The sequence below is a fragment of the Meles meles genome, chromosome 6, assembly GCF_922984935.1.
Source record: "Meles meles chromosome 6, mMelMel3.1 paternal haplotype, whole genome shotgun sequence".
In the NCBI taxonomy this organism is placed as follows: domain Eukaryota; kingdom Metazoa; phylum Chordata; class Mammalia; order Carnivora; family Mustelidae; genus Meles; species Meles meles.
This window is the reverse complement of record NC_060071.1, coordinates 147,265,883-147,284,393: the sequence shown is the minus strand read 5'-3', so window position 1 is coordinate 147,284,393 and position 18,511 is coordinate 147,265,883. Positions and strand designations below refer to the sequence as shown.

The window sequence follows — 18,511 nt, the reverse complement described above, 5'->3', positions numbered from 1 at the left end:
GATGCTAGAGAGAAGGAATTCTTTGGGGGTCCGGCACTCGAAGCCGCCTATAGAATTCTTTTGCCACAGAGACAACACAAGGAGGCTGGGGGTCCTGCCTTACAACACACCCCCCCCCCCACCCAAGGTCTGCAATCAGTTTGCCTCACTGGGCACCCACCTCCCTGTGCGCAGCTCCTTGGCCGGCGCTCACCAGCCCCGCCCCCCGGCCCCGCCCCCCCAGCCCCGCCCCCCAGGCCTCGCCAGGCCATGTGCTCTGTGCGGCAGCCCCCCACCCTCAGTGACGAGCCCACAGATGTGTCCCCCACACCCCAGCAACTTACGATTTGAACGCCGGAGGGTGCTGGGTGGCGTGTCGAGGTCTCTCCTTCGATGGAGGATTCCGGGGGGGCGTCTTCAACTGGAATGAGAGCGCGCAGGGTCACTGGGTGGAAACTCACCCAACTAAAGCGGGGACTCCCCGACTCCCCAGCAAGCCTGGAATTGGTGAAGTCAAGCATTTCTCTTTTCCGTCCACGTTCGCGCACTCACTCACCTGCCAAGCTCCCCACCCCAGCCTCAGCTGCGGACAGAGCGGATGGACGCAGGCCCAGGGGCAGGGACGCGACTCCCGACCCAAGAACCCTTGGCTTAGTGTGACGCATGGACCTAAGTGCCCAAGACTCAGAGCATGAATGACAGCTGATCTGAACGCCAAAAGGGTGCAGAGCAGACTCCCTGGAAGGGCATCCCACCATGGACGAAGAGCAGCGCTGAGACACAGCGTGTCCTCGGGCAGAAGTCGACAGGGCACGGCGTGAACACGGGTGGGACCAGAGCGGCAGGCTGGGGACCACGGGCTGTGGAGTCTTGAATGGACAGTGTGTCCTAAAACCGTGGCACACAGTCAGGGCACAGAAGACCGCGGTGCCCAGAGAAACGCCTCCTCTTTAATGATTACGTGCACCTTTCTTTTTTTTTAGATTTTATTTATTTATTTGACAGACGGACATCACAAGCAGGCAGAGAGGCAGGCAGAGAGAGAGGAGGAATCAGGCTCCCCGCGGAGCAGAGAGCCCGATGCGGGGCTCGATCCCAGGACCCTGAGATCATGACCTGAGCCGAAGGCAGAAGCTTTAACCCACTGAGCCACCCAGGCGCCCCATGTGCACCTTTCAATCAGCACCGTGACAGGCTGTGTCCAAGCACATCCAACTGTGTGTTTCGAGCATTTACCCTTAAAGTTAAAAAAAAAAAATGAGTTTCAGTAACTACAGATCTGCCAAAACACACCGAAGGTACAAGAGGAAAGAGGGAACCCAAAGAACGGCGTAAGCGCTGGACTTCAGTCCACAGCAACGTATCGACGACTGGCTGACCAGCTAACCATGTACCACACAACACCAGCTGTCAGTGACAGGAAAACTCGGGGACGGGGACAGGTATAGGAATGCTCTGTACCTGGCCATTCACTTTTTCTATAAACCTGAGGCTGCTTAGGAAATTTTTTTTTTTAAATCTATTTGTTAAAACAAAACAAAACCGATTTTTCTAAGCGAGTTCACTTTGAGCACACGTGCCATCGAGCCTAGGGAGGGCGGTCGGCCCCGATGAGGTCTCTACAGCGCTGTGAGGTGGGTGAGGGCGCAGCCAGGGGTCGGGGCCAGAAAGCACGCAGGCAGGGAGCTCCAAGGTAGGGAGGAGGCTCTGTGCAGCTCCCCCTGCCCTGACGTAAGCCCTGGGGGTGTCCTCCACTGTCTACACCTCCCCAAGACTTGGCCGGGACACCATGGGGTACGCCTCTTGCTTCCAAATCCTCCTAAAAAGTCCTTCCCTGGCCTCGAGCTTCCCAAACCCTGTTTTCCCCTAATCGACTGATTTTATAACCAAAAAAACGAAAGTCACTAAAAAAATAAATAAATGTTACTCGAAGAGTCATAAGCTGGTGGACGGCCGAAGACAGACTCTGGTGATACACCAGCCCCGGCCCCCCCATCTGGAGCTGGAGACCACCTTAGCTCGTTTCCAGCCCTCCCTGGGAACCCGTGAGCACCTGGGGTGGCCCTCGCTCGTGATCACAGTCCCAAGGTGACGGTGGGACTCCAGACCCTGAATACACACAGCCAGACCCTCCTCTCCCCCAGCACCGCCACTTCCCGTGGGAACAGGAGGTTGGAGTGGGCGTGGGGGGAGGAGTACTTTGGTGTGTTTAATAGGACCAAGGAAATCAGGTCGCTTGGGGCATCCACAGATTTTTCTCCTGCTTGTCCCCAACCCCCGGAGCTCCTGACAGCCCTGATTAACTTTGAGGCAGACCCAGGCTGCCCGCAAAGACATGGTGCTGGCCAAGTCAGACCTGGTTCAAAGCTGCGTGCAGCCCAGCCCTGGGTCTGCCGCGATCGAAGATAACAGCGCATGGGACTGGAAGGGTAGCAGATGTGGCGGGGAAGCCGCAGGGATGAGTCACTGTCTGGAGCCCAAGGACGACACACGGCTTCCTTACGGGGTCCAGAGACACCAACGCCACCAGCATTTGATCTCATCTCCTAAATGCCTGCCCTGAGCTCCTGATCCAGGAAGCCCTGGTGGACGTCCCAGAAATATTCCTGTGGCTTCCCAGGATTAGCCAAGTCTAGTTCTGGGGGCGTCAGCATCTGCCTTCGGCTCAGGTCATGATCCTGGGGCCCTGGGATCGAGCCCCGCATCGGGCTCCCTGCTCGGCGGGAAGCCTACTTCTCCCTCAGCCCCTCCTCCCCGCTTATGTTTCCTCACTCTCAAATAAATAAATAAAATATTAAAAAAAAAAAAAGAAAAGAAAAATCTAACTCTTCATCTCAAGATTTTAAAAGCGGCCAGCGGCCCTTTTCCAGCAGCCAACAGGACCTAACGGGTCTGGCATGGCATGCCTTTGATATAAAGAACTTATGGATGTTTAGAGCAGGGAGAGACACAAAAGGATTATTTTCAATCAAACGGTGATTTCCAGAACTAGAGCCCGTAGTTTATACAAATAATCAGCCTCGCCTCAGATCGCAGGCTTCCTACCTGTTGAGTGAATACTGCCCTCCCACAACTTCCCTTACAGACGCGGGCTCTTCGCAAAACTAATTTCCTGTACCTTTGTGAAGACCGGGGCCTGGACATTACGGACCCATTTATGAAAATGGGAGCGGTAATTGGGACATCTTTTGAAATCACGTCCCCTCTCTCGCCGGCCCCCGTCAGCCCTCTAATTTCCCTTGGCCGGACGACGGAGGATGTTTACATATCCCTGTTCCTGGAACCCGCTCTCTGCTACATGAGTGGGCAATTAGAGAGAATTAGGGCCTATTTGGTGTATGTTTACGGTTTATGGCTGGAGTGGTGGGGCAGCCTCGGGAAAGGCGGCCGCTGGTCTAATTGAGGCTAGCGATTTCTCGATTCCTCATTTCTGCTCCCAGGTATTATATAGCAACCAAGGTCACAAAACAGAGACCGCAGCCCACCGTGGCAATAACCAGGCGCGGCAGCGGCCCAGGTCTCCGGGGACTTATTTACCAAGCACAGGCGAAGCACAAAGGGCTACCTAGAGGCGGCTTCTAAGTTGGGTCAGGGACGGGCAGCTGGCACAGGTCTGGTTACTGAGTACCATTCCAGAAGTTGTCACCCTGATGGCTTGTTCAGTTCTCAGCTGAGCGGGCAAGGGCACTGGCAAGAGGTGTTGCCCGGCGTCTCGTGACCAAAGGGCACGGGGTGAGCCCCAGGGGCTGGCATGGCCAGCCGCATCCTCCTGGGACTGCCGCCACGGGGCCCGTCTCGCTGCACACTGACCACTCCACAGCCCAGGAAGGTTTTCCAGGCCTGGCCAGCGGCCCACCCGTATGGAAAAAAATGCTCCATAAAATGCCATCCTGGCCCCAGAGGACGCCGGCAAGCCCCTGGGAGCTAGCCTGGGGCGTGAGCGCTGTGGGGATCCTGTCCACGAAAAGCTGAGCATGGGGACTGACCCATGACTATGCTAGTCAAGCTGGTGGCTACCAGCAGTGGGTTTCATACCCAGGGCCTGCTACCCGAGACAGGGCACCAGCCCTCTCTACTCTGTGTCCTCGCTAAAGCAGAGAGGGTGGGACAGCAGAACGCCAGCGATCTCTGATCCCCTGACTTGCAAACCAACCAACCAACCACAGAGGACCAGCGAGGCACCTAGAAGGAACCTAGAGGTTCAGCAGCCTCAGCTGATGGCGATCCTGCATTGCCCCATGTTACAGATGGGAAAACTGAGGCCAGAAAGCAAGAGACAGGATCCAAGGTCACACCCAAAGTTGGGGCTGAGCATGGGCTGGAACCAAGTCACCAAAAGACCGTGTCCAGAACACCCATTCAGAACCTTCTCCACTGAACAAGTCCCGGGTAGTAGGGGTGTGCCCTGTCTCCAGCCAAGGGGCTAGTGGGGGCCCTCTCTGGACACACCTTCCACCCACCGCCCCCTCTGTTGAAACAGGCTCTTGCCATTCCCAGACTGACATCCCATGCTCCTTCTGCCTTAGAGAATACACAGAGCTGACAGGCTACTGCTCCATTCTACAGATGGGGAAACTGAGGCCCAGAAGCCGGCAGCAAGAGGCTCCGGCCAAGACGGAGACGGGGACTTCTTTCCTCTCATGGCCGGGATTTCTGCCCCAGTCACCCCAGAGGGGCCAGAGCCCTCAGGACAGTTGGAGGTCATGCTGGCGCAAACTCTGCCCTCCATCTGGCCAGGTCCCCTTGCTCGATGCTTCCCCTGAGCCTGTGAGCCATGCTGAGCCCCGTCAACCTAAGTGTGGACACTGGCCCCCAACTCATGACTGCCTCCAGCATCAGGTGGGCCCGGGGAAAGGGGAGAAGGCGGGGGGCAGGGAGCAGAGGAGCAAGCAGCCTGACCGGCTGGTATAGACACAATGAGCCTTCGGCCCCTTGGACCCTCCTCCCGGTCCCCTCCTTCCCACCCTGGAGTCCTGTCTGCCCAGCCCCATCTGCCCGTCTGGTGTTCTCTAGGGTATCAGGTCCGGTTTGATCCAGTTCTGGTTTAGGGGCAGAGGCACAAGCAGTCTGCGTCCTGAGACACGTGCAGAGAAGCCCTAGGCCTGCGGAGCAGGAGCATGTCTGGGGTCGCGCTGGCGGGGTGACTGGCTAACCGTGTCATTGTTCGGCCTCTCGTCTGCATGGTGCGGCCCCCAAAACACACACACACACACACACACAAGGAAGGGGCCACCATGGCCCCAGAGGGGGCGCGCAGACACACACACACACACACACACACACACACACACACTCCAGTACAGGGAAGGTGACTGAGCTTTTCTCCTTTTCATCTGAAGAAAAGGCACCTTCTATTGAAAGAATGTATTCACAGGACCTGGGAAAACTCCTGTGCACTCAGCCCTCCCGATTATCCCCAGGTGGCTGTTCTCCACGGGGGGCGCCCCCACATTCCTTTCTGCCTGCGCCTTTGTTCCGCCTCAAACGGCCCTGGGAGCTCCCAGGCTAAGAGTTTCCTCCTTAAGCCCCTGCCAGAGGCTCTATTCACTGCCGGAGAAGGAGGCAAAAGGTGGTGGGCAGCCTTCCTCTCCCCCGACCCCCAGGCTGGGGGGACTTAAGAACTCTCCATCTGGATTGTTTTTAAGCCCAAAGAAATTGGAGAGCAATTAAGAGACCCGGGGCTACACCCCGCCCCGGCCTCCTCTCCCCTGATTAATTCCCGTCTCCCACCCGCATCCCGGGGTTGGGGGGGGGCGACCCCAGCCTCAGCTCCTCTGCACCTGCTCCAGCCCCGGACCCTCGTGAGCCCGGGCCTCGGGGGAGGGGGCAGCTGAGAAGACAGATCTCTCTGCAGACTTTCCCGTCAGTCAGTTCCCAAAACCATGGCTAGAGCCATGGTTCCCACTGTTTTCCACAGTGAAGACTGGGATAGGGGACTACGGGACCAAGCGTCTGAAGAAGGCGCTAGAAATTCCAGAATGTATGAGCTCCTCAAAGATGGCACAGTTGAGGAGTCCACCCCACCCCCATGCCACACCTGCTTCCGCTTGGTCCAACTGAACTTGGGACCTCTCTCGCAGGTGCTGCTCTGTCCTGCTGGGGTGCAGGGCGCCGGGGCCAGGGGGTTGGTGGGGGACACCTCTAGGGACAGATCTCCCAACAGAGTCCCCAAGGGCTCTCTGAACTCTTTCCTAGCTCTGAAACATGGACTCATTTCACATGCCCCTGCAACACCCGGTCCCTCAGACTTCCCTAAAGGGCCCGGCTTCTCAAGCCACTCAGGACACGGGGCTGGTTCCCCTTGGAACCAGGCCCTATAGAGAGAGCTGTCCCTCCTTCCCTGCCCACACTCACGTCCCCCTTTCAAAACGGGAACCCCACACTCAAGATGGCCTCGTTTGGAAAAATACAACTCTTTTCCAGAATTTTCCATCTGCTCACACCCTAGATGGGAGACCAGGCGATGCTTCCTTGTTCTCCCCTTTAGGAGAGAGGACAGGGGTTAAAGCCGTGGAGGGAAGGGGACGGCTCCCTCCCTGGACTCACACTGTGTTAAACACGGGTTTTCTAAAAAGAAGCTGCCCAGGACCGCAGGCCTTTCTCAATTCAGCTGACAATGCTAGTCTCGCCATCACCCACTGCCCTTTAACCCTCTGGAACCTTAATTTGTCTCTCTCCACACCCCCTTCTGTGTAAAGCCGCCTCCTTCTTTTCAAGGAAAAATTCATTAGCAAGCTCATTAAAGATGGGTCGATTTTTTTTCTCTTTCTGGAAGTCAGATTGCTTATAAAAAACACATTGAAGTTACTTCATGTAAACGAATAAGAAACACATGCACCCCGTTGCCCATAAGTCTTGCCAGGTTTTGACATGATTTGGAGAAATGTGCTTGGAAATGCATTTGGGGTTTGAATCACAAGTCAGGAGGCATGAGGTCAGGGGCCCCGAAAGCTGCAGGGAGCCCCTCCAAGTAAGCTGCAGGTGGGCAGACGCAGGCCGAGGGGGCACTCTGTGTCCTTCCACGAGTACAGAGGCTGAGCTCTGCTCTAGGCTCCATTTCCCACCCACTCAGGAGAACACCAGTGGGATGGGACCGCCAGCTTCCAGACAAGACCACCATCTCATCTCCTCCACGCAGCTGTGCCCTCCTGGAAGCATCCACTTAGAGGCAGGACAGAGAGACCCCTCCCGCCGCACTGACAGGGCCCTCTGCCCTCGGTCTAGCCTGTCTGGGACTCCAATCCACACCCGACGGCTCAAGGGTGGACCAATCCCTCGACAAAAAGAACTTTCCCAAAAACGATCATGTCTTTCAACACTTAATAATGCCTGGAATGTTCAGCTGTGAGGCTGATTATTGATGATGTTCTGTTTTAACTCCTTTAATTGAGAAGAATACTCGACCTAGTCTTTATTTTCTGCCTAATGACACGCAAAACGCAAAATAACGTGTCACGCACACAAAAGTATGTATTTGCCTGAGACGGAACGTTCACGAGTGTACCTGAGATACAACCAGGCCCAAAGAGAGGCCATCCCACCCTGCTGGGGACGATGAGGGGCAGGGGCTGGCAAAGGCTGGGGGTGGGCTGGACACCTGCCTTCGCCTTGACTCCGCCCCTCAGCTCAGCCCACCTGAGGGCCTGCTGAGATGTCCCTCCAGAAGAATCCAGAAACCACGGGCACTTGGCTCAGACTAGCTCTGTGGATCTGTCTGGGAAGCTTCAGATACAACACCCAACTCAAACCCCCAGGCCCCCGCCCCCCGACCTGCATCCTGCCCTGTGTAAAGCTTCCCTCCTAGGCCTCTGTCTCTGCCACGTCACCCTGCTTACGAACGGCTCAGCAAATGCCAACTATGGGGTAAATATCACAGGGCAGAGCCTTCCCGGTGCCCCTTCTTGGATTCAGCCCTGGGCACACACTCCCCGCCTCTGGGCAGCCCGACTGGCTCTCCAGAGAACGAAAACAAGCAAAGATGAAGGTCCCTGGGCTCGGAGGCCCCCGCCCCTCGTCGCCTACACTGACCGGGTCTGTGGAAAAGTCATATCCGCAACCCATTTCCCTTTCAGGGGAGAAGGGCAGGGCAGACTTGTCTCTGAAACCTCCGTGGGATGCGAGGGCATTAGGGAACCTGAGTGAGAACCCCTGGGGGTCTGCGGCGCCTGGAGGAGGCCCCCCTCCCCGCTCTGCTCGTTGCCGGCCCTCTTACAGACCCTGGGGACCCCTGGGGACCCAAGGGGACGCTGGCATCTGGCCCAGGGACACTGGGGGACCCACCCGAGGCTCCGTAAATATCTGTGGGCTCGAGATCGCCTCACCAGGCCATTCCCCATCTCCCACCTGGACCACCCCAGGAGTCCGACTGGCCTCATCTAGCAGCCCAGGGGCAACCCCAGGATCAAGAGGTGGGAGATACAGCAGGCACGGATGGAGTCAGCCTCGCCAGCGTGGCCCCCTGCGTTGCTGACTCTGCCAACGGCCCCCACCCCCAGGCCCCTCCGTGAGACTCGGCTCCTGGGATCCGAAAAAGGAAAAGCGCCCTCGGCCTAGCTTCCTCTCTTCCTGCCCATCTTGCTCAGCTACCACGTGGGCCAGGTCGCTGCGCGGGATCTCCCAGGGAACCCTGCTTAGACCCTCTGGTCCCTAAGACAAAGCTGGTCTCGGGCACCCCAGCGGAGCCCTAGTCCTGAGCCCCCATGGCTCCATCCATGCGTCTGGGATCAGGAAAGCCCAGATAAATAAATGACTCGCTCTGGCGTGAACCGTGCGGCTATAATCCTCCGCTTTCTTCTTCCCCACCATTACTGATTTTATTTAAACAGACACAAACATTTCCATCTCGTTGCCGTTTCAGGGGTGAGGAAAACGGGCCAAGAGAAGAACTCACTCAAGAACAACTGTGACGAAAGGACATTATCAGAGCCTGGTGTGTGAGAACTCACGAGGGCTGGCATAGCGTTGGCTTTCAGGGAGAAAAGGTTTTCTACGGACAGAGAACCTTTCCTGTTTCCACGTCTCCACGCTGGGCCTCCGGCCGGGCCTCGGAGACAGGAGAGGGTACCTGTACCGTCCCTCATCTCCTTCCCCTGCTTAGCCACGCTGCACTGGGGACCTACTGTGTGCCTGGCCCGAGCTGGTTCTTGGGGGCCCGTGGTCAGAGTTGTGGACACCTGTCACTTACCGTGCCTGGCCCACAGCATGCCACGGCCCCGGGGTGGGCCCGAGTGCGCCGGCTCCATGTGGCCACGGTCCCGGTGGTTCCAGGCGGCTTGCAGACCCCCGCCAGGCCGCAGGGTCGGTGGAGCAGAAGATTTGCTCTTGGTCGTGGCCCCCTCCCCAGCCTAAACGTGTACCTTCTAGAATGGAGATGTGTGAGCTGAAACCAGTGAAATTTCGGTGTCGCGAGAAAGCAAGACACTCACCCCAACGCGGGTGGACGTGGAGAGGCACGGGACTGGCGACAGGCAGCTCGGCGGGCGTCCTGGTGCAGAGCGGCCGTCCTCTGGGGGCTGCTCCGGCCTCTTCCATCAGGCTCTTCGGCCGGCCCAGCCGGTGTGCCGGGGACAGAGTCGACCTTGCAGGAGAGGCAGATTAGGGTTATGACAAGGCTGGTTACTTCAGAGGAGCTACACACACACACACACACACACACACACACAGACACACAGACACACACACACACAGACACACAGACACACACACACACACACACACACACACACACACACACACACACGGCAGTGAGCCAAGTCTCACCTGCTGCGTGGTTTTTCGGTGGAAGGAGGTGGCTCATGGAGATGAGCAATGGCACGAAGAGGTGAAGAAGCAACAGGCCCAGCTGGTAGCCCCCACACCGGCCGTGAGGCCTGGGGCACAGCAGAGCCCAGGCCTCCCAGGGACAGGCTGTGGCTAACACCCAGTGGGACGAGACGAGGGGCCTGGGAGATGGGGAGGGGAGGACAGAGGTCTGGCTGCAGCCACGGTCACTCCGAACCCCCACACCTCCCCACCCCCAGGGGAGGAGCCATCCGAGGATGGCTGGGGGGAGGTAGCATGGTGGCAGGGGCCTGTCCCATGGGCCCTGGGGACCGGTTCTCTGGCCACACAGGGGAAGGGGCTCCTGAAGCTGGGGAAGGGGCATTTACACCCTAGAAAAGGCCAAGTGGCAAGCAGGCAGGAGACGGACGAGGAAGCAGGCAAGACCAGGTAACCACAGGCGCGGGCTCAGTAAGGAAACCCAACCAGCTAAGCAGAGGGCTGGACAGCGGAGGCCCAAAGGTTAGGGAGCCCAGTGATTCGGGTGCAGAGAAGGGGCAGATGGGTCGGGCCAGGCAACAGACAGACTGTGGCAAGCAGAGCTCCCAGTAGGTCAAGGTGGCCACCAAGACAGAGCAGAGCAGGTAGGCAACCGGGCAGAGGGCAAGCCTGCAGAGCTCCCTGGAGGTTTCCAGCCAATGCCTGGTGCACAGGGGCTGCATCTGGCCCCAGAACAGAGAGGTCCGGGTCACAGACCCCGACTCAAGAGGGAGACCTGGGGGGCCGGAGCCCGAGGGGCACACACACACCCCACAGCAATTCCAGCGTCCCCGCCTCAGTCCTGAGCTGTAGGGCGGGGGGGGGCGAGGGCAGCCGTCAGCACTCAGCTACGGGATGGGGGGTGGGATCTCCGGGAGGCAGAGAGGGCAGCAGTGGGCAGAGCCCTGGAGATGGGGACCTCCAAGTGTCCCCCAGGGCTTAAAGGAAAGGTCGCCGGGGCCAAGTGGCCCAAGGCAGGCCTAACCCTCCGCGCCCCTCTGCCGGCCTTCTCCACAGAGCCAGAAGCTGCTGCTCCGGCGCCTGAGGCAGCACGAGGCCGCCCTCAGCAGAAGCAACCCCCCGGCCAGCCCTCCCGGGGAGGCAGAGGCCATCAAGGGACACGCTAAGGGAGGCTGGGGCTGAGCCGGGGCCGGGCCATGGGCTCGTTCAGTAAGGATCAACTGTTGGCTGACGGGATGGACGCCTGAGTGAGTGAAGGGGCAGGACCAGCAAAGCCCAGCTCAAATGGGGCTTGGGGGCAGGGCGGTGCCCACGCTCCCCCTCAGAGAAACGAATTCCAGCCTCCTCCCGTTTGCCTGCAGCTCCTGGGTTCCCAACGACTCCTGGCTAGCGGCACGAGTACGGCGGTTCCTTCACTGACTCACCTGTCCAAACAGACATCCCACATACTCTTACTGAACCCCACTTAAGTGCCAAGCTGAGGCTGGGGCACCCAGAGGAAGCAATGGGCTGGCCTAGGGCACCCCCGGAGGACCGAATCAGGAAATGGGTGATGGAAGGAGGAAGAAGGCGGTGAACAGAGGTGGGCAGGAGGAGAAAAACAGGAACTCAGGATGGGGGGGTGGAAAGCGTCTCCTGGCCTCAGACATTCTCTGCTTTCCCACCTGGGGAAGCCACCTCTTCCTAGAAGTCCAGAACCTCCGGGATTGACTTAATGAGGGATGTTGAGACCAGTGGATTTGGGTAGGACCCCTATTTTCAGAGGCGCTCGGCCTCACCCCGTCCCCTCACCCAGGCAACCTGTGAGTCACTAGGACAGCCTCGGACGTGGTTCAGGTGCTCGACAAGTTGCGTTCGAGGATTTGAAAAAAGAGTAAACTAATTCTAGGCCGTGATGCCAGAGAACCTTCAGCCAACAGAAAACTGTGAGCCTCGCTCCCATCACCTCCCTTCTTTAGTTCTCCATCTGGCTGAAGGTCTGGCTCGAGTCTGATGCTTAACTGGGAGTGATCTGATCTTGATCGGCCTTGGGGTGAGAAAAGCCCAGAAGTTCGGACACAGAGGGACAGTTTTCAGACTTGGGGGGTAGGGATACCTGCTCTAGAGATATCGATGGGCTCTGGGGAGTTCAAAGATCAGAAGCTTGGTGGGGGCCCTTCAACTGGGGCACAGGACAAATGGAGGGAGGTATGAAGCGGGTAAAAGCAGGGCCTGTGGGATCTGCTGCCAGATCTGAGTTGTAATGTCCCCTCTGTGCGCTTGACTGAGTGACCCTGACAAATCTGGGGCCTCTGAAGCTCACGTGCAGCAGTATGTGGGAGGCGAAGGTGAACCGCGAACCTCACTATTCCAAGGGCAGGGGCTGGGGAGTGGGAGGGGCACCAACATCCATCTATTTCTTGATGAGGACCGGGCTTTCCAGGTCAGTGTCAACCTTGGGACGACTCCCTGGGTCCTACAGGTAGATTATGAAGTTTTTAATGATCCGTGAGCCCTGAAACGAGTCAGGGGCCGCGCTCTAGCAGGAAACACGCACCCCCCTCCATTCCCGGGCTTCTCGGAGAATGAATCCACGAGGCGCGGAGGGCCGGGACCCCGGCGACATGTGTGTGTAGTAAGGGTCGAACAAAGGAACTTTCTGCAAAGCAGTCCTATCTGCGGCGGGCTCCCCAAAGCGGCCTTCAACTTTCGACCCCGCTCAATGGACCCCTGACTGGGACAGAGGCAAAGCCTTAAATGAGGAGCCCATGAAACCCGGGCTGCAGCACCAGAATTAGAAGTGTGGTCTCAGCCCTGGTCGGCCCTGCCTGCGGCCGCCGGCTCATTATGATAACCAGTGTGTTTTTCCTCCCCAGACAAAGAAGGGCTCCTTATGAGACGAATATTGGAATCCAGCAGCTACCTCATTAACGTCCACGGCCTCTTCCTTGACAAGGCCCGAGATTAGCCCCGCGTTCATTAAGGGGAAAGGGCGGAAAGCGGAATAAAACAGAAAACCACCGCTGGGGGGGGGACGGGGAGGGCGCTTTCTGTGGGCCATTCATCCCTGAAAGGCGTCCTGTACCTTCGGGACTTAATCACCAGCGAGGGCGGGGCTCGGGGAGGGCTTAGCCAGGATGCAGGACCTAAAGAGGTTAAACTTGATAGAAGGAGTTAAAAACCCAAAATGGGGCAATTTGATTTGAAAGCTTCCTGGGATTTGTCACTGGGATAATCAATTTAAAGCCTTTTTCCTGTTTACTTTCTTTGAGCCAGACCCGACCCGGGAGGAAACCTTTCACTGGATGGGTTTTTGGTAGAGTTCAATATTTTTTCTAAGGCTCCCTTTCCCACTTTTGGGGGCCTCTAGTGTGTTTTCTTCTTTTTTTTTCCTCTGCTACTCTTCCCCACCTCACCCCCGCCCCCCACGTCGTTGGTTCTCCCCATGGGAACTTAACCTGTCAGAAAAGCGGACGGGGCTCCAATTTTCTCACGAACATCTTATTGACCTTATTTCAAGTCCCTCAACTAGTGTCTGGCTCTTACCTGCGACACATGCACCTGACCTGCCAGGTCAAGAGTCGTAACTCTATTCCAGAACTGAGAAAAAAGTGGTTTGGATGAACTGACTAACCCTAGGCCTCAACACCAGGCGGTTCAGCCAGGCCTCGAACCCTGCAAGACGGGAAGAGGCAGCCTCCCAGACAGGAGAGCTGTGGATACCCCAGGTCCTAGGAGAAGCTAAGAATGAGGGAGGCCAGGAGCAGGTGATTCTGTGAGGAGTACAGGCCAACAGGAGGGAACCAGAGCCGAAAGCCACATGAAGGCCAAGAAATGAAAATGTGTCCATGTGTGTCCGTGAGCTGGAAACGTGTCCAGAGTCAAGTGACAGAAAAGTCATTACCTGAGGTAGGGTCGTTCGACGGAGCAGAACAAGTCAGGAAGCAGTGGGTTGAAGAGGAAATTGGAGGTGAGGAAGGAAGACAGCAAGTGTAGACAGGCCTTTCGAGAAGCTTGGCTGCGAAAAGGAAAGAGACAGGCTGTAGTGGCTGGAAAGGGGGGACAGTGAGGGGCCTGGGAGGCTCCCGGCTGTGGAGAGAGCCAAGTTAGGAACTGAGAGGGAAGAACTCGTGGCAGGAGGGACAGGTAGGCCTGAGACAGGAGAGACCAACGCCGTAGACGCCGTAGACGCCTCTCTTCCTTCACTACCCAAGAGGTGACGGGGTGCAAATGTGCCTTAGGACCCCAACCTAGAAGAACACCTTGATGACCTCTGTTCCCCTTGGAGGTGGCAGGCCAGCCCCGGGGTCGGGACAGGGAGTTGTGAGGTTCAAATGAATCGTGGTTATAAAAAGGCCTTTGCGGAGCGCAGAGGGGCCCATAATGTTCGCGCTAATTACTCGCTGGGAGCCGGACGCCCACTTGCAATCGTCAGGCCCACTCAAACCTCACGGGGCCTGGGTTTTCACTGACCATAAATTATGCGTCCTTACATTAAGGATGTAAAAACCAGTGGTAAAAGCTCCCGGCAGCCCCTGGAAGACAAAAGGTTCGCTCCTAATAGCCTGGATTAACTCCCAGCAGCTCTCCGCCCGCTTCATTTGTCCCCTTCCAAGTCACCCTTCCACCTTCCGTTTGCCACATAATCCAATCAGGCCCTTTTAGATGCCCGGGAGCTATTGTCTCCGTGGAGCCGCGCTGCTCCAAAGCGCCCGAGTGGTTTTTGTCTTGTCCGGACAAAACTGGTTGGCTTAAAAGGGGACGAAAGAAAGTGCGGGTCGAAGGAGGACCCCAATTAGCTTCCAGGAGGCTGTTTTCATCATCTTTGGATCACATACCAGGCCTGGTGTGCTGGGCATATTGTCGGCGTTCCAGAAAATGTTTGTTGAATTAATTTTGCTTTTATTTACTCTGGAATTTATTTATTGAGCGCAAACACACGCAGCACCTACTGGGTGCCGTTATTACTGAGGGAGAATGGGGTTGGGCATGTGCACCACGAGGCACTAACGAGGCACTAACTAAAGCTGGGAGTTAAGTATCTAGCAATTTCCACAGCAATTTACAAAGCACTTTCACGGTGGTTACATCATTTGGTCTTCAAAAGCGCCCTGTGGGGTAGATAAATGCGGGTGCTTTTTTTTTTTTTTTTTTTTTTTTCCCTTAAATCCCCATTTAGCCCATGAAAGGGACTGGGGCTTGGAGAAGTTAAGTGACTTGTTTAAGGTCACACCAGTCATTGAGAGGTGGAACCAGCACCCGGCAGCAGCACAGGGCCACCCAGACGCCCTCCACCCCCCACCCTCCCCAGACCATGCCTGACAGCTGGGATTTCAAAGAGGCTATCCCACTGTCAAATGCCTGATTGGAAATCAAAAGGCTCTTAGTACAACTCTGGGCCCGGGGCTGGGGGGGGGGGGGGTAAGGGGCGGCCACAAGGGCACCCAGGGTCCAACTCTGACCCCTTCTCTTGCCAACAATGTGACAAAACACTTATACTCCTCCAGCCTCAGTGTCCCCGCTGTGAATGCGAGCGTGTCCTGTGCTGTGGGGGAGGGGGGCGCTTGCTTCTCCTAAGTCCTCTTCTTCCCCCCACCCCGCCCCCAACCTCCCACCCCGACCCTTTTAAAATCCCTCCAATCAATGTCAAACCCATTCTCATCTGTAAATGTGGCTGCTTCACTCATGTGTGTGTACGACATGGAAATAAGACACTCATAGAACATAGAAAGTGCTCTGGAAGTGACCACATGTGAGGTTCATGTTCCTACTCAGGTCCGCCCAACGTCCCTCTCGGTGGACCCCTACCTGCTTCAAAGAGTGCCCCGCGGGCAGGGGCTGCCTGGAGCGCTGTGGGAGAATAAACGAGAAGCATGAGACGAGAGTGACAGGGGTGGGAAGGGACCGACCTACCAAACTTTTTTCAACAGACATTTGCTGACCACCTCCTCTATGCCCAGCCCTGCCTGAGGTGATTTTCTATCATTCAATACTCACAACAACCCTGGGAGGCTGCTCTTCTTGTCCCCATTCCCCAGAAAGAACAGGGAGATCTGAGAAGAGGTGGGGAGAGGTGGGAGGCCCTTGGCAGTTCGGTAGCCAGGCGTCAGGGCACATGCTCATTCCAGAAGCCCACCCCGGGCCTTGGAATTGCCAGTGAGATGCTGGTCGAGCCCCTGGCCCAGGTCCCCCTCCTGAGAAGTTCCCAAAGGGATCCTTCCGTTCAGGACATCATACAGGCAACAAGGAGGTTGTCATCGGAGAAAGACTGACAACTCCTTGGGGAGAGAAACACTCCAGGTCGCTGGCACGTGAACACAAGTAGAGACTTATAGGAAAGTATTCATAGCACCAAGGCAGAAGCATAGCAACGTCAGGGGTTAATGACCAATGCCCCCTCACTAGGGCATTGGTTTAAACATTCAGCCAAGAGGGAAGAGCTGGCTGGTCGGTTCTGGTCCTCTTCATCCTCAGTCATCCTCGTCCTGGTGGTGTGGGCGTGGGGGGGTGGTCTCTGCCAGTGGCTGCTTTGTACGCTGGTGCCATCCAGGGGTTGGAGCTCCTAGTGGCCTCTGCAATTGATCAAAGGTTAGAGGCCCCACTTAAAAGCCCAAGTCCAGGGAGTAATTAAATTTAAATGAATTAATTATAAATAAAACTAATCAGTTAAAATTTTAAATGGTCTTTTAATTGCTAATGGGTCTGGGGGTGGTGCAGGGAGGGTGGCAGGGGCGGGGATTCTGCCGGGCAGGTTGAGTTATACACTTTCCCAAAGAGGGGCCAAGGTACCATCAGCGGGTGGTGATCAGCAAGCACCTTGGCAGCAGCGTGGCATCGGGAGGTGGTCCTTGAAGACAAGGAGGTGAACAGGTGATGTCATCCCTGAAGAGACCCTATGGCACGGGAAGGGGGCCGGATTAGAAACCATCTTGATGACCTCTAACGGTCAGCACAGGAACAGCAGAGAGAGGGAGGGGGCAGTCAGAGGGAAGGGGAGGGAGCAGTGGGAAAGAGGGGGCAGGAGGAGGGAGGAGTTAGGAGGGAAGAGGGAGGGGAATGGAAGGAAGAGGAAAGGGAGGGGGGAGGGGGGAGGGGGAGGAGGGAGGAGGGAGGAGAGAGGAGGGAAGGAGAGACAGGAAGGGGAGGGGAAAAGAGGGAGGAGGAAAAGCAGAGGGGAGGGGGAAGAGGAGAAATGGGAGGGATAGAAAGGAAAGAACTGAAAAGGGGAGGAGGGAGAGAAGTGGGAGGGGGTAAGGAAGACTTGATTGACAGAGCGCAAGTGTTAGCAGTGTGCGCATGCGCAACCCGGAGCCAGGTCTAGCGGGCCGCGAGCCATTTGCAGGCACAGACCGCTAGGGGGCGCGCGGCCAGCACCCAGAACTCAGGAGCGCAGCCACCTGCGGCGCGCGCGCGCACCAGAGCCTCCCGCGCCCCCGCAGCGCCTGGCCCACAGCTGCCAGGGGCACAGCTGGCATGGAAGGGGGGGCGCCCAACAGGTCTGGGGCTGGGGTGGGGGAGGCCACAGCCCACACCAGCACATCGCGCAGGGCCACTGTGTCCTCGAAACACTACACCCGCCATCGCATGCCAGAATCCACCTGTGGACATCGATCAGCGCCCCCCCCAACACATGTCCAGGGGCCCTTTGGCACCCCCAACTGTGAGGGGGGTCACCCTGCATCAGAGACACGTAAGGCTACCGAGCAGGCACTCGCCACAGGATCTTTCCAGAACACGATTCCACTTTTATTAAGTGAAAACACAGAAATCTTGGCTCTGACCTTCGGTAAGCCCAATTAAACATAAATTAATTAAAATTATAAAGACCCAGTTCTCGATACACCGTTTTCACTCATTCGCGGGGCTTCTGGACACATGATACAAAATACTATCGCTAAAAAATAATACGCAGGCAGCCAAACCCACCTAAAATCGTCCAGAGCACCACCGACCCCCACCCCCCCCCCGCAATCTCAGCTCGCCACAGCAAGAACCTCAAGACCCGCGCGACACCTACTCCACAACCTGACGACCCCTCCGTCTTGCTCAAATGCGCCACAACCTCTTGTTAAGACCCCCAAAACCAAAGCCCGCTAAGATCAACTAATCTGCGTCCACGCTCTTCCACGACCCAAGTCACAAGCCAGCGCGAATCACGCCATCTCCGCCCGGCGCCAACGCTCCAGCGGCTGCCCAGGGAACCCCGGGATCTTAAAACATTTCCCCCTCAGGTAAACGAATCCAGAATTCTCCGGTAAATCCCGCGCCCGACCCCCTCCAGCAGAAGAACAAAGGCCACCTCCCCTCGCCACCCCGCCCCCCAAAATTCCGCAGTGCCACCAGCGCCCTCTGGCGGCCAGCAAGAGAACCTTCCAGAAACCTGCCACGTAGCAACCCGCTCGCACCCCCCCCCCGCCCGAGCCCGCCGGCCCAGAGTGGGGAGGGGGCGGCGTGGGGGGGCTTGACAGGGACAAAGGAAACGGCAAAAGACGACTTTATCAAAACTCAAAATCCCGCAACATGTCAGAACCTTGTAACGATCATCATGCAATGCTAAAAAGACCCCCGGCCCCCAATTCCCAACTCCCAGCGCCTGGACAACCCCAACACGCCCCCTTTTCTGTATTTCTCGCTTCCCTCTAGATTAGCCTCCCCCAGCCCCAAGGACACGGCCTTCTCTGCACCCCATCCCACCCCCCTGCTATTCTGCCAGTGCCCCCAATGACTTGACCTTCCCCCTAGCCGCCCTTCTCTACGGAACTGGTCCTAGGGGGCTTCTGATGGGTTTGCACTT

General features: G+C 57.1%; 1 long non-coding RNA gene across 6 annotated transcripts in view; it reads right to left on the bottom strand.

Moving 5' to 3' along the window:
- LOC123943751 overlaps positions 1-18,511 on the bottom strand; it is a 33,553-nt gene that overhangs the window by 14,264 nt on the left and 778 nt on the right. For 3 of the 6 annotated variants that reach the window (XR_006818664.1, XR_006818660.1, XR_006818665.1), the window contains exons 2-6: positions 16,534-16,610; positions 15,526-16,289; positions 13,622-13,735; positions 9,405-9,556; positions 324-400 (exon numbers count right to left, since the gene is read on the bottom strand). This is a non-coding gene — a long non-coding RNA (uncharacterized LOC123943751). Of the gene's footprint in view, positions 1-323; positions 401-9,404; positions 9,557-9,738; positions 9,921-13,621; positions 13,736-15,525; positions 16,290-16,506; positions 16,611-18,511 lie in introns of all 6 variants that reach the window. The other 3 variants (XR_006818661.1, XR_006818663.1, XR_006818662.1) reach the window with 3 other exon arrangements.